The following is a 16,533-nucleotide window of genomic DNA, read 5'->3' on the forward strand; positions in this document are numbered from 1 at the left end:
CTGGATATGAGGGGACACACCAATGGTAAGATAGGTCAGACCTTCCCATGGGCTCATTGAGGCGGTGATGTGCAATTCTCTAAGCGAAATACTTGAGACCAAGGTGTTTCCGGTGATAGTGGCATCCATAGTTGTCATTTTCTTCATGGAATAGTCACCAAAGAGCTCACACCCTACCCATGGTCGATGGATGTGCTTGGTGGTGGAGGCCAACTTCTTGGGTAGTTGTTTTTCTCTTTGGGGACGCGGGTCCTGGCAAAAGGTGGGGAGTACTAGGATACCAACATCGTTGCTTGTTTGCCCTTGCATAAGCTCTCATTTTACTAGGTGGCTCTCCTACTTTTATGGTTTTGACTGTTATCTTTCATAACCGTGTTTTTCAAGTTCCACATTCTGGTTTTCCACAAAGCTATTTCAATTCTACATTCTCAAATACTCCCTCCGTTCCTAAATATAAGTCCTTTTAGAGATTCCAATAAGGAACTACATACGAAGCAAAATGAGTGAAACTACACTCTAAAATATGCCTATATACATCCCATGTAGTCCTTATTGAAATCTCTAAAGGACTAATATTTAGAACGGATGGAGTATATGGTATCCATATGTGAACAGATATATGACACCAAGCACACTTACATACAAACCATAATCATATTACGCGCTCTCTGACTTATTCTATTATCCATTCACTTACCATGCATCAACTCTTATTGTATATGATCTATATATCTCAATCTTGCTATATCCAAGAAGAGATTAGAAAGCTACAATACATATATGCCAGGAGCAGGCTAGCTCTTAAGCTTGCTAGCCGACCCTGGGGACCTGCGCAATTTTGTCGAGACTGTCAACAAAGAGGCGGACACGGTCGATTCGATATTCCATGGTCACAACTGTCCCCACCGGCAGAACTACGATCTATGCCTCTGACTTGTCTTGCAAAATCACCTTCTTGGCCTCCTCCACCGACTTCCCTACCAACTCTGGCCACTCCGTCTTCTGGTTGTGATGGTCACCAGTATCGGTGTTCCCTCCCTCCGGCTTCTTCACCACAGAACTCATCCTTGTGACGCTTGCTTCCTTTGATAAAAAAAAATAACTGAAATTGTCACAGAAAATAACTTGCAGAAAACTATAATAACAGAGAAGATCAAATATGCACATACTAACCTGTGAGACTGATTAAATCGCCTGTGCGACTGTGAGATGTTGAACTGTCATGTCCTCACCTTAATGTGTATTTATAGGCAATCAGGCTCGACTCCTTATAATGTGTAGTTCTGCACACAAAGTAAGCTAATGGTGTACTCCTTGCTAACTTCACATGGATGGTGGTAGCTTGAACGAAGATATCCCATTTGGCTTTATTTAGAGTATTACGTGCCTACACATCATCAGATAAAGTGATGCTTATCTACCTCGAGCAGAAAAGGGTGAATGAAATCTTGCACGGAACATTATGGAAGGTTGTCATATCTTGGTCCTGGATTACACGTAGACTGCAAACAAAACAAGAATCATCACATGCCCGGCCTATTTTTGTAGGAGAACACGACACTGCATACAACTCAACCAGACAGATAAAGAACTTTTCTTAGCATAAAGAATCAAATTTATTGTTAAGGCTCTGCATAATAACATTCAAGGCAAGCTAAGAAGTTTGTACTCCACCAAAAAAATAACTTACACTCCACAAACCTATTTTTTTATTTCTTTCCCTTCAAGTTTGCACTACAACTTCCTTTCACATTAGTGTGCACCAAAATATCTTCATCTCTATCTTCATATGTAATAATTTATATTTTTTATGTTTGAAACATCAAGTGGAGGTACCGTGTATACTAGCTTCCAAAAATAATTATGTACAATACTTTTTTTATGGGACATATCTACAGTACTTCAATTTGTTTCAACATGGAACATACTACATTATAATGTTAATCGCATAGTTACACAATTTTTTGAAATCATTTTCTATATTATCAAGCCATTAAATTAATATCTAGCTAGTTTAAGTATAATTAAAATTTAAGCTACTTGTATCTTCATAAGGACTCTAGATTTGAAAAAAAATAGTATTTATGTAAATTTGTAGTTTGTATCAGAAATTTATGTAAAAACATATTTAAATTTTGCTTTTGGAATTCAAACATTTATATTGTATAGGCGGTTAAGTTACCAAATCTACGACGTGCTCTAGCGAATTTGAATGTGTGCTCCCCGCAAAAAAAATTGAACTTGTGTTGTTCTTGTTTAGTTGTTCCATTTAAATATGCACTTGGAAATTTTCCATATGTTTTTTAGTGTTTGTATGGAATGCCTTTTCGAATTAATTTGTTATTTCTTTGAACATTTAATTGCTTTTTGGATTTCCTAAAATAAATCCTCCTTCCATGGGCGAAAATCAAAGATGTTCTTGCTCTTTTTTGCCAAACTGTGGTTCTGTTCTGGCCATTACCAGACTGCACCTTTACGCATAATGGGCTCTGGCCTTAGTTAAACGGAAATGTTAACGCCCACACGTGTGGGCGTTAGCCATCTCAACCACACGCCTCCATCGTCGTCCAGCAGTATCTGCACGATCTTGGCACGTTTTGACTGATTTTGTGTGCCACGTAGGACAGGGCGTGTGTGTGGTGTGTGACATAGTTCGCCCACACGCCGGTTGCCTCCCCGCGGTCAGCGGTTGCCACTCGGGGGCATGCAGTGGAACTGCTCTCCGCCCGCACGCCACGCCCGACCGTGGTTGCCGTCAAACACGTCGCGAACTTCGCCCCCTCCCCTCACGGTTCCATTTACTCCTCCCCTCAGTTACTCACACAACCCACCCCGCAGTTCGGTCGATTGGAGGAGAAGGCAGTTACTTGCAAAACCCACCCCGCAGTTCGGTCGATTGGAGGAGAAGGCGAGAGGAGAAGGCGACGGCAGAGGCGGAAGAGTTGACGGCATTCGCGGCCGTCGGTGGGACTCGCCGGACCGGAGTGTCTTCGCCGGAGCGCCTGCAGATTGAAGGTAATGCTCCCTCCCACGCTCAAAATCCTTGCCTGCATTTCTCCCTTCCCCTCCGTGGTCGATGCTTCGCTCGAGATTCATCGAGATTCAGGCGGGTTCGCGATGCGCCGGCGTTCCCGCCGGGCGGCGGAGTCTTGTGCTTGCCGTTTTCGGTGGCATTGAGCAGTTTCGTCGCCGCCGCGGTGGCGGTCACGCCGGTGTGGTTCGGCCTGTCCGGAGCAACATCCTGGTTGTGCCTTGGGATTGGGCTGTCGTTTTTCTGTCCGATAGTTGCGCATTGCTTCGAAATGCTATTTGCGATCAGTGCACGGAGAATTTTGGTGATGAATTTCAAGTTATGATAGGTTCCATTGAACCCTAGATCTAGGTAGTTGTTTTTCAAAGTGCAGTATGAATGCAAACATGGTAGTTTGAGTAACTATCTGCACTGTATGGCAACTAATTTCCTGATTGGTTGTGATAGTTGCCACAAATATGTTTTCCATGTGGCAACTAATTTCGTGCACATGCTACGGCTGTTGCCACGCTGTAGGCATGGTAAAGTGTAGTAAATAGGTAGTCATTTCTGTTTCAGCAACTATGTGCACTGGATGGCAACTAATTTCCACATCAACTGTGTCAGTTGCCACATATATGCTTTCCATGTAGCAAGTATTTCTGTGAACACACTATGACTGTTGCCATGTTGTAGGTAGGATAATGTGGCAAATTCACTGTACTACAACCCAAATTTGTGTCTTGCCACGCTGACTTGTGGCAACTGACATGATAATGTGGCATGGCAAAGTATAGTAACTAGGTTGTCATGTCAGTTTCAGCAACTATGTGCATTGGATGGCAACTAATTTCCACATCAACTGTGTCAGTTGTCATATATATGCTTTCCATGTGGCAAGTATTTCTGTGAACACAGCATGGCTGTTGCCATGTTGTAGGCAGGATAATGTGGCAAATTCACTGTACTACAGACCCAAATTTGTGTTTTGCCACGCTGACTTGTGGCAACTGACAGGATAATGTGGCATGGCAAAGTATAGTAACTAGGTTGTCATGTTAGTTTCAGCAACTATGTGCACTGGATGGCAACTAATTTCCACATCAACTGTGCCAGTTGCCATATATATGCTTTCCATGTGGCAAGTATTTCTGTGAACACAGCATGGCTGTTGCCATGTTGTAGGCAGGATAATGTGGCAAATTCATTGTACTGCAGACCCAGTTTCGTGTTTTGCCACGCTGACTTGTGATATCTGAACATATTTGGCCGTACTAAATGGCAACTCATTTTTAATATGTGGTCAGTGTGTGCATTGCAATTTCAGGTTGTTCAGTAGATGTTTTTCAACGCTTTTTTGATTTTTGTGTTGCATTTTAACATGGCAATTTCAACCTAGCACATTTGCCTTTGAACACATGGCAACTCATTTTTGTATGAGGACAGGGTGTGAGCTGCCACATTTTATGTTTGTGCAGTGGAAGATTTGTGCCTTTCTTTCGTAATATCTTGTGCTAACATGGCAACTTCAACATTTTTTTAAGTGCATTACGATCTGTACATTTTTTAAATGAAGCCAGTGTGTTTAATTGCCACATTTATGTTTTCGACAATCATAGGGGTGCGTGTGTGTTCATGTGATATTTGCCTTCACTATTTGCCATTTCAATTGAGACCATGTGGCAAGCACATTCTGTTAGGTGGCAACTGCTTACTTCCTACATTTCATTTCCACCCTGACAATTTGGTTTGTTCTTACCTCAGCAGAATGGCTCGCGGCGATCATCAAAACGATGATGATGATTTCATGGATGCACCGTAGCAGAATCGGGCAACTGGACGGAGAAAAGACGGCGATGAGGTAACTGTCTCCTTCCCCCTGCATATGTTTTTGGATGCCACATCGAGCTTGCAATCGTCTGTTATGAACTAAATTTTCATGACAGTGAAAACATGACAACAAATGATCATTTGTCTGTTTTGCAGAAGAAGAAACGTACTCGCAATAGGGCCTCGCAGGAACGCCTGACTTCATTGACCGACAGATTTACCGACGATCAGAAGGGAGCTGCTGCTGAGATGGGTATGCAGACTCTGATGGATATCCGGTGCAAGAATCTAGTGAACCCTGTATGCGACTGGCTTGGTGAGATTTACGACCCCGCCTCCAGGGAATTTGTGATTCCGGGACGTGGAAGACTGCCGTTGGACGAGGAATCTGTGTTCTGCACTTTGGGTGTGCCCCATGGAGAAATCAAACTCCCGTACGAGGTCAATAATAAGATCGAGGAAATGTTGTTCCCCCGTTTGTTTCCTGGGTTGGAATCCATGCCGAACACGACTTTCCTGGCAGATTCGCTGCAGGTCATGACAACCCATGGCGAGGTTTTTAAGATGAAGCTACTCATGTACCTCATCTCAGCTGTTTTCGCGCCGACCACTTCTCTTCGCCCAAGCAACAAATGCTTCCCCATCCTGGTGAATGATCTATCTATACTCCATTATGTCCTTCAATCTTTTGGCTCCGATGTCATGTGTAAGCTAGTCACTGCCAGTTTTTTTTTATGTTTTTCCATTTGATTTCTGATGCGGCAACTTGTTATCCTGAAAATTGTGCCGTGCAGGCGAAACTGAAAGATGTGAAGAACATGAAATGGTGTAAGTTCATCGCCGACTTCCTGCATGATGCATTCTCAAACAAGATGTACCAGAAGGGTTGTCGACTGCATTTAATGGTATTTTTTTACCAGTCCTTTTTGTGAACACTCTTTAACACCTTTATTTATGCATGGCAACCCTGATCATAACAAGATGGCACCTGCCATCATGACAAGATGGCAACTGCCATCATACCATGATGGCAACTAGTATAGACAGATGGCAACTTCTTCTTTTCTTTTCATGCACTTCAACTTGATGATTGTAGGAACATACATTAGCTTGTTTTTGTAAAATACTATGATGGCAACTGATATTTTTTCCTTTTAAAATTGTTGTACATCAGCTCATGTACGTCGACTATCTTGATCTGTCTACCGTGGACTTCACTGGGACAGGAGGCCCGCCGCCAACACACAAGTTTGTTGTTTCTGCGTGGACTTACGATGCTGTCAAGGCTGTGCTTGCTGCAGACAGGGTAACTGATACCAAATATGGAAAACTGCAGGTTAGTTCTGGTTTCTTTCTCTACACGGCATTCTTACAATTTTTTGCTGCATAACATATGAAAAATCCTCATGTGGCAACCGTCTGTGGCTAACAAGAGATGACTACCTTGTTAGCCATGGCTGTCTGCGCATGGTATCCATGTCTCACTCCAGATGGCAACTCTGTCATCCGTGCTGAAACTTCTAGTCTCTTCCTCTTTTTTTTGTTTTATGTGCAATACATGAACTGTTAGTTAGTGTTCATCATTTTCTCTCTTACATCCTAGCTATTTTTTGGTTATTTCCAGCTGATGGCCAAGCATGCTATAGACTACAGCGTGTTTGGGGGGCCTCAAAACTTTGGAATGTGGATGGACGTGCACTCAGCTCCGTCTTGCCCTACTGAGGTAATCAAGGATATATATCTATGGTTGCTTTGGATTATTTTTGATCTTGTGCAAGTGACTCTAATATGGTTGGTTATTGCTGCTTCTTGTTTCGTGCACAGGTGAGGGCACCTGTTGAGCATCTAATTGGGCAGATTGCATCCGGAATGACCAGCTTGCTTGGGGAGTTGGTTGAGGGTTGGACGTCCCTAAATGGCTCTGACAGAGACGCGGTTGCGAGGCAGTTCACTACATTTGTTGCAGAACGGACACATCGGCTAACTGGTTGCCGTGGCCGGTACGACTACAACAGCTCCCAAGAGCTTGCTAACACACAAGATGAACTAGATGGAGATGCTGCTCTCAACAAGGACGATGACGATGACATGGAGAACGTGCAGCACGACACCGATGATGATAAACATGTTGAAGTTCGTGCAGGTGGTAAGAAGGGCAAGGCTGCACCAGATGTCCCCTCACCGGAGAAAGTCAAAGAACATACAACTGCGAGAGGCGAGGGGGTGTTTCCCTCAAAGAGGGGGAGGGCTCCAGAGGATGTTGGGCAGGGTTCTCCTGGCAAGAGGTCTAGGACCGATCCTGTAGCTGCTAGGAGGAGGTTCGACTTCTATTTTAGTGTTTTGTTTTGTCTATCTTTTTTGAACAGACTGACCCTTTTTTGCATTTGTTTTGCTAAGCACGGCAATGAGTTTCCTGTCTAACACTTGGCACCTTTTTTTTGCCACTATCTTATACGTGCAGTGAGGCGACAACTTGTGGACGAGCAGTTACGAAGAAACAGGCACCAACGCCAACCCGTGTTTCTGCTCGATTGAACAAAGGTGCCCCCATTGCTGGTGACACCCCTTCCACCAGGTCATCTCCTCGTATGATGACGTCCAACACCGGGGATCCTGTCGTGTTGCCAGACATGAGAAAGCCAGTCAAGAAGTAGGTTTTCCCTGTTCTTTCATTGCCATAGTGCTATATTTTTGATTTTTCAATGCATCTGTTCAGCTTGCCACATGGGCTACTGTCTTTAGTCCCACATGGCAACTGCTATTTTTCCAATGATCTCTTTCTTTTTTAACGGCATGGCAACTCCTGCTTGGTTTTGCATGGCAACTGCTATCTAGGCCAAATGGAAACTCTTATTGTACCTACATGGCAACTACCATCTTTCCATTAGCTTGTGTGCTCATCCCATACCTAGTTTTGAAATTGCATTCCTGGCAGATCAGACATTTTTTTCATTCTTCAAATTGGCTAGCATGGCAACTCTTGCTGGTTTTGCATGGCAACTGCTAACTATGCCACATGGCAACTCTTATTCCACCTACATGGCAACTACCAGCTTTGCACCTAATTTTCATTTTTTAAGATTTCTACCATGGCAAATATTTTTTGTTCATTTCTTAATACCTTTTCATGTGCTTTTCTTTTTGCAGGGTGAAGAAGACTACTACACGCGCGGCCAAGCATATCATTAGGGACCCACTCGAACGCCTTCATTCAAAGTTGTCAACAGGTGGCAACTCAGATGTTCATGAGGCGCTAGTCGACAAAACTGCTGCTGCACCGTCAACTGTTCCCACTAACTCTAACGCAAGTGGCCGACGATCTCCGCCGGTTGCAGATGTGCAGGCTACAACAACAGGCATCCGTACATCGGGGAGTGACGAGTCGGTATCTGCCAGGACTGCTGAAATATTGCCCACTCTGCTGGCAATGAAGGATGCTGCTGTGAGCCATGCCACCCCATCAGCAGCGTTGAAGTGGACGCCCCCGAGACCAACCTAAGCAAGGAAGATTCCCGCTCATCTGACACGGATTCCAAGCACGTGCGTGGCGGCACTCCTGTCACTACTAGGGAAAAGCCTAGCAGCAGCGCGGGTTTTAGGCCTATCAGTAGCGCGGGACGATGCGCTACTGATAAGGCGCTACAGCTAACGTATAGCAGTAGCGCCTGTCGTCCCACACCACTGCTATACATGGATAGCTGTAGCGCGCTTCAGAGAAGAGCGCTGCTGATATTATCGGCAGCGCTTTTTACAGGGAGGCGCTACTGGTAAGGCGGCGCAACTGCTAACTTTTTTCCCCTCGCTACTACTAGTTTTATTAGTTTTTTGTTTTGTATTTGAATAGGCTTTATATAGTAATCTTTAGCATATCATACACATACAAATGTAATTATAGCATATACATACAACTAGTCTCATCAAATCATGTCATCATCATAATCATCATCCAACACAAAGTGGTCTCTCGTCATCATCTCGAAAATAGCGATACAAGTCTCGATTACTTGCAAATACATCGTCATCCATCTAAACAATGATATACGCGAGAAGAGCTATCACTTTGAGTGAGAGCGGAACTATGCAGTACATGAGTTCGTATCCCTCTCTCGCATTAGCGTGAACCTAAACTAACTACTACCTGTCGCTCGGAAACTGGAAACCGGTACACCTGGGCCTGACACTCCGGCCACTCATCGTATATATACTCCTGGCGTAGCACTTCTTCGCCATCGATAATCTATGCACCTGCATCGTCACATGAGTCGATGATATGCAACATATATAGTTGAGCAATAGAAAGAGACAGACTTGGCAAAAATAGAAACATCATATCATAAGCATAAATAACAAAGTTCATCGTACCCAAAATGCCCTAACTAGAGTGATCTTCGCTAGTCGAGGAGGAGGACGGTTTAATTACATCACAAATAAAGTTTCGCCGTGCATAACTCAAAGTTTTGTCATAGAGAAAGTATGGACTAAACGGACACATTGTCATATATCGACAATCACTCCAACATGTCGTGCCATCCATCAATGTCAGGGAGATAGTCCCCGAGCTTAGTGAAAGGCTTCATGTCGAGACGCTGAGAGGCTACCCATGTTCGAACGTCTTCCCGCGAAATTTGTCCTTCTCCGTAGAACATCCCTGTTTTTCCGACGACCTCCTTCATGATGATTTGGGCAAGTTCGCACTGGATGTTATAGAACTCAGCTCGAAGTCGATGATCCTCGATATCTCCTATGTCCTTTGCCCATTGCAGAATATGGGCATCGCCGGATCTAGGTGACATGCGAAGGTTCTGGTGATCCCATCTGTACTCCAGCATGTGGTGTGGGACATAGAATCCATCATTAAGAGAATCACTCGGTTGCTGGATGCAGCAGAAGTCGGTCTTATGGCCGAAGGCGAGCCTGCCGCCCCTTCTCTTCTTGTCCTTGACCTCTCCACCCCGTGCTTGGTAGTAAAACATAGCACTGTCGAGAACATCCTTGATGTGGGTGTAATCCTTTTTGTGAATGTTCTTCGACGAGTCCAAGTAAAGAGCGTGGGAGTATCGGGGGTAGAGGATGATGAGGACGAGGCGCCCGCCGCTGCGCAAAATAAGTACACCTCAAATTAATTAGCCTCCACCGTGCAAATGAATGATTGAAATCGAAGGAAGGATAGCCGCGCGGATGACTTACACGGGATGATAAGGCACGAGAATTGCCTCCTTGTCCTTATTGGCGAGTATGAAACTGACGATGTATTCCCTCGCGTATTCACAGTGCTTTGCGCAGACTCCCAAGAAGCCCTCGTGCATGTAGTACGGGTCAGCGACACAGATATGAGGTATCAGCTCAACCCCGATGATGTAGTTCATGTGCAAGGCATAAAGGCGGACAAACGTAAAATCCAGCTTCTTCATGTGAAACATGTCGAATATGTAATCGAATAGAAGGAAGAACTTATCCGCGGGGAAGCAGTCGACGTACGCCATTTTCTGCGGAACGTTAACCACGTAGAGTGGGTATCCTAGATCTTTCGAGGGGATGAGGCCTTTCTCTATCCGCAGCACATTGTCATGAAGTCTCCTTAGATCGCCGAATTTGGCCCCTAGCGCTCTTGCAGGTAGGATTGGTTGACCGGGGATATGCCATTTATCCGCATCGGGGATATCTATACGGTCCTGAAGCCGAGGCTGCTGAGGCGGCTGGATCATAGAATCAGCTTTTTTGCCTTTCCTCGCTCTCTTCCTAGACTTCTTTACTACCAGAAGGTCGTCCATAATTTGTTCAGCCTCTGGAGACGGCAATTCAGGCACCGACTCATGACGCTCAGACCCTGAGTAGGCGCCAGTATAGACATACTGTTGAGTGCCATCGTCATCCTCATCCTCATCCATGGCGACGTCATCAGCGACTAATGGAGCTTCCTCCTTACCCCATCCGCTATCACCCAACCCGACACCCGATGCTAATTGGGTAGGTGGGGTGTTGATGTTCATACCTTGCTGAGGCTGCGTGCTCGTGGGTGTGCTCCCGGCCACCTCCAGACGAAGCAGACTCTTTGGCCACAACAGGACCCACCCATTGCAACAATCACCAAGCCGCCACGGGGTCTCGTCGTCATCCCGCACTAGTATCAGAGGAGGCAAATTCTCATGGCCCGGTTTGACACTGGCCACGGAAACCTTGAAGACGTTCAGGGGGATCGGCCGGCTCTGGAACAATGGTTCCTTCGGCTCCATTATCGTCGCCTTCCCCACGTCCACCTTCTGGTCGCTGATGGTGTACAATATGGTGCATGGGGTTTCGTCAGCCTGCAAAGAAAATTCTGCGACGTGAGACATCCGAAAGGCAACGAAAATGGGAGATTATACATTTATTGAAGGGGGCCGGTGTGACAGATACCGTGAGGGCGTCGAGCTCTGCCAAAGACGAAGCACCGCCGAGCACGTCCGGTGCCGGAGCCGGTGCGGGAGCAGGTGCTGGTGCAACGCTAGTCGAGCTGCTCCCCAAGAAGTCAGCAAGGGGAAAGTCCTCTGCATTTTTTTTCTGGATTTGCCTGGTCCAAGTGAAAATGGCCGGAACCAAGGAAGTACATATATCTGCAACCACCTGTTTTGCGGCAGCTACCGCTCTTGCGACTGTCTGAGATGACTTATTCTCAACGGCAATCTCAACCTTCTTGTCGATGTTTTCTTCAGTTAACCTCTGTCTTTCCTTTCTCTCCTCCGTGGTCTCACGGTAGCACTTCTTCCACGTGGCGCCGTCTCCGACACCGTGCACGCGTCCATACGACGGTCGAGTATCCACCGGGAGTCGTTTCAATATGTTCAATGCCCGGTTGAATGGAGTGTCCCACTGTTGGGAATCGTAGCATAATTTTAAAATTTTCCTACGCTCACCAAGATCCATCTATGGAGCATACTAGCAACGAGGGGAAAGGAGTGCATCTACATACCCTTGTAGATCGCGAGCGGAAGCGTTCCAATGAACGTGGATGACGGAGTCGTACTCGCCGTGATTCAAATCACCGATGACCGAGTGCCGAACGGACGGCACCTCCGCGTTCAACACACGTACGGTGCAGCGACGTCTCCTCCTTCTTGATCCAGCAAGGGGGAATGAGAGGTTGATGGAGATCCAGCAGCACGACAGCGTGGTGGTGGATGTAGCGGGTCTCGGCAGGGCTTCGCTGAGCTTCTGCGAGAGGGAGAGGTGTAGCAGGCGAGGAGGGAGGCGCCCAAGGCTGTAATGCTACTGCCCTCCCTTCCCCCCTTTATATAGGCCCCTGGGAGGGGGGGCGCCGGCCAAACCCCATCTAGGGTGGGGGGGCGGCGGCCAAGGGGGTGCCTTGCCCCCCAAGGCAAGTGGGAAGCCCCCCCACCCTAGGGTTTCTAACCCTAGGCGCATGGGGGGAGGCCCATGGGGGGGCGCCCAGCCCACTAGGGGCTGGTTCCCTTCCCACTTTGGCCCAAGGGCCCCTCCGGTACAGGTGGCCCCATCCGGTGGACCCCCGGGACCCTTCCCGTGGTCCCGGTACAATACCGGTAACCCCCGAAACTTTCCCGGTGGCCGAAACTTGACTTCCTATATATAATTCTTCACCTCCGGACCATTCCGGAACTCCTCGTGACGTCCGGGATCTCATCCGGGACTCCGAACAACTTTCGGGTTTCCGCATACACATATCTATACAACCCTAGCGTCACCGAACCTTAAGTGTGTAGACCCTACGGGTTCGGGAGACATGCAGACATGACCGAGACGCCTCTCCGGTCAATAACCAACAGCGGGATCTGGATACCCATGTTCGCTCCCACATGTTCCACGATGATCTCATCGGATGAACCACGATGTCGAGGATTCAATCAATCCCGTATGCAATTCCCTTTGTCAATCGGTATGTTACTTGCCCGAGATTCGATCGTCGGTATCCCAATACCTTGTTCAACCTCGTTACCGGCAAGTCTCTTTACTCGTACCACAATGCATGATCCCGTGAGTAACGCCTTAGTCACATTGAGCTCATTATGATGATGCATTACCGAGTGGGCCCAGAGATACCTCTCCGTCACACGGAGTGACAAATCCCAGTCTCGATCCGTGCGAACCCAACAGACACTTCCAGAGATACCCGTAGTGTACCTTTATAGTCACCGAGTTACGTTGTGACGTTTGGTGCACCCAAAGCACTCCTGCGGTATCCGGGAGTTGCACGATCTCATGGTCTAAGGAAAAGATACTTGACATTGGAAAAGCTCTAGCAAACGAAACTACACGATCTTTTATGCTATGCTTAGGATTGGGTCTTGTCCATCACATCATTCTCCTAATGATGTGATCCCGTTATCAATGACATCCAATGTCCATACTCAGGAAACCGTGACTATCTGTTGATCAACGAGCTAGTCAACTAGAGGCTTACTAGGGACACGTTGTGGTCTATGTATTCACACATGTATTACGATTTCCGGATAATACAATTATAGCATGAACAATAGACAATTATCATGAACAAAGAAATATAATAATAACCATTTATTATTGCCTCTAGGGCATATTTCCAACACCCACTTGGGCCTCGCCAATGCCTCAGACAGCGAGTCGCTTTCGGCCGCAATCTTGTGCTGCTCTCTCTGCAAAAGGCACAAGGATCATATACAAATATGACTAACGTGTGCAGTCGAATTGATCAGAAACTAAAATTACCAGCAGTCTCATGAACTCCGTCGTGACCGGGTTTGTCTCGTAAACCTTCTTCACTTGGTCCCAACGGTGTCGGGCACTGAGAACATCACGTTCCTGCGGGACGGTGAACTCCGCCAAGGGGTCTGGGATGCCCAGACTCGCGGCTTCCGCGTCCTCCTTCGCCCATTTGGACCTCTTTCCGCCGTAACCACGGCTTCCGAGGTGGTGGCTCCCAATGTTCCTCTCTTGAAGCCCCTTCATGTACTTTGACTTTTTTTTGGCAGCTTCGGCCTCGCAAGCCTCCTTGAATATTTGAAACTACTCTTCTGTGATTGTCGGATTATCCTTTACAATCTCGGAGTAGGGTTCCTTCTTGTCGATGATCCTTGCTTTCACTCGATTTTTCCAGGCGGCCAACGCGTCGCTAAACTTGGTCATGGCGTGTTTGTTTATCTTCTTCATTGCCGGGTCCTTATCTGGATCTTCATAATCCTTCTCATTCTGGCCCGGGAACAAGAATATCTGGTGAAACTTCTTTAGGAGGGAGGGCCTCATATTATCTTATCTTCTATAGTTTCTCACCGTTGATGGTGGCGGTTGTCCGTACGCTGCAGCCTATTTGATTGCCGTAGCACGAGCGCGCTTCCTCGGGCGCCTTTGGCTCAAAATTGCCACCGTCCACCTCCGTGACCACCAGTCTAGTAGTCCTAAGTTTGTTAGGAAGTCATTGCCTCTTTGCTTTCGGTTCTACACCGGCTCCACTCCCCGAGGCAGCGCCAGTCTCAGTCTCAGCGTCGGTCTCGATGTCGGTCTGAGTCTTAGCACCGGTCTCAGTCTCAGCACCGGTCTGCGTGTCGGTCTCAGTCCCCCATGCCACCAGTGGGCCCAGCAACAACATCGGTTGATCGTCGGCAAGGCTCAAAAATTCATCTGCCGCCCGGTAGATGTCGTCGCAATCACCAGAACCCTGTCCTTCATCGTTGCTAGCCATGTTTCCTATGATTAAATCTATTCAATTAATTCTAGACCTAATAAAATGAATAATGACATAAAAAAGGCCTATTGTTTTGCAGGAACATTGACTCCTTCCTGGTGCGGCAAATCCCGGGCACTCGGTATGTCCTAGTTTGTAGCACAAGTCATGCCGAAATTCACGGAAAATTTCGGCATGACCATTGCTAAAAAGTGGACAAATCGAGAACCTGGAATTTGCCGGAACGGAAATGAATCAACATTCTGGCAAAACATAGGCCACTCAGCTTCATTCCCTGGAAACAGTGTTCAAATATCCCTCTTCGACACCGCAACACATGTCCAAATATACACGAGCAACCACATTTTGAAATTTCACAAGCTAATTCAAAAACAAAGTGTAGAAGAAAATTCATTTAACTACTAATAGAACAAAATTCAGTTAACTTTAGTGCTCTATAATGATGAAAGGAAAAAAAATTAGTTACCTACTAATTTCATTCATTTAGGTTATTCATTTAACTTCACCTAATTAACCTACTGTACCACTACTACTAGCAGCACTACTAACCTAATTAACCTAGCAAAACTCTACTGCCCTAACTGAAAAACATCTAATTAACATCTGCTAGTACCACTACTGCCCTAACCTAATTAACATCTACTGGTATCACTATATACTACAAGCAGCATATACCCTAATTAAACCCTACTGCCGTAACTAACTTTTGCTGTAAACCAAATTTTTTGCTCTAAACTAATTTTTGCTCGAACATCTACTACTTAACATCCTTTGCTCTAAACTAAATTTTTTGCTATAAACTAACTTTTTCTCTACTAATTTTTGCTCTAAAATGCAGAGAGAGAGGAGTGGGGGGGAGGGGTGGGGGACTTACAGAGAGGGGAGACGGTGGCGGGGAGGTGCTCGGCGGAGGCAGGGGCGGAGAGGGCGGGCTCGGGCATGGGCAACGGCGGTCCTAGGCGGGCTCGGGCGGCGGTGAGGTGGGGGCGGCGACGGTGAGGTCGAGGGCGGCCTCGGGCGGCGGCGGTGAGGCTGAGGGCGGCCTCGGGCGGCGGCGGTGAGGATGACGGCGGCCTCGGGGGGAGATGGTGAGGTTGCGGGCGTCCACGCCGGCAGGAAACGGCGGCGAAGCGGGGCGACGGCGAATTGGAGAGACGGCGGCGAGGGCGAGGGATTTGGGGAAGAAGTGGTGGCCGGGGGGAAGGAAACCGTTGTTTAAGTGGAACGTAACGGTAGCGCATTCTTGAAAACGCGCTATAGCTAAGCTAGCTACAACGTGTTTCCTGAAACACGCTACTGCTATTCCTTTCTCCTTTTTCCCCCTTTTTTCATTTATTTTTCTTTACATTTTATTTTATTTTTTTCCTTTCTCCTTTTTCTATTTCTTTCATTTTCATTTACTTTTCTACTTGTTTTTCATTTTATTTTATTTTGGTCAGCAGTAGCGCCTTACACATAAACGCGTTGCTACAACAAAATTAGCGGCAGCGCTGTTTCTGAAAGAGCGCTACTACTATGTGTAGCCGATCCGCTTAGTGGTGGGAATTTTTGTAGTAGCGCTGTTACAGCGGGACGCGCTACTGCTATATATGTATCTTGCAGCGCGGTTATTCCGCGCGCGCTACTGCTGTCTAGCAGTAGCGCCCTTTTTTAACATACGCTACTGCTAAAGTTCTGTGTATAGGATTTTCCCTAGAAGTGTGTGTCCACGACAGAAGTGGCTGAGGCGACAGTTCATAATGATATGCCATCTACAGGTGAGAGTCTTGCACAACAGCTCCACCTCCTGGTGGTGCAGAGGTTGCTAAGGCGACTGTTTCGCGAGTTGGTCTTCCACCTAGGCGTCGTAGCCCCCGCAAGCAATCAACAGACATACCCAACGCACCGGCTATAGCTAGGAGCAGTAGAGATGAGTCTGGTTATGTTCCTGTGTCCACACTGTTCCCACCACCTGCCAAAAGCAATGTTATGGAGAAACCGGAAGACCGGAGTACAACTGATGCAGGTGTCAAGCCGGGCA

At 46.8% G+C, this 16,533-nt stretch overlaps 1 long non-coding RNA gene across 1 annotated transcript; it reads right to left on the minus strand.

Annotated features, from left to right (window-relative positions):
• Positions 1–600: 600 nt before the first annotated feature.
• LOC123162853 (uncharacterized) lies at positions 601–1,310 on the minus strand. The gene is made up of 2 exons (XR_006481504.1): positions 1,174–1,310; positions 601–1,083 (listed from the first exon to the last, which is right to left on the minus strand). It is a non-coding gene; the product is annotated as an uncharacterized lncRNA (long non-coding RNA).
• Between the last annotated feature and the right edge of the window lie 15,223 nt (positions 1,311–16,533).

Source organism: Triticum aestivum, chromosome 1D, assembly GCF_018294505.1.
Source record: "Triticum aestivum cultivar Chinese Spring chromosome 1D, IWGSC CS RefSeq v2.1, whole genome shotgun sequence".
Lineage (NCBI taxonomy): Eukaryota > Viridiplantae > Streptophyta > Magnoliopsida > Poales > Poaceae > Triticum > Triticum aestivum.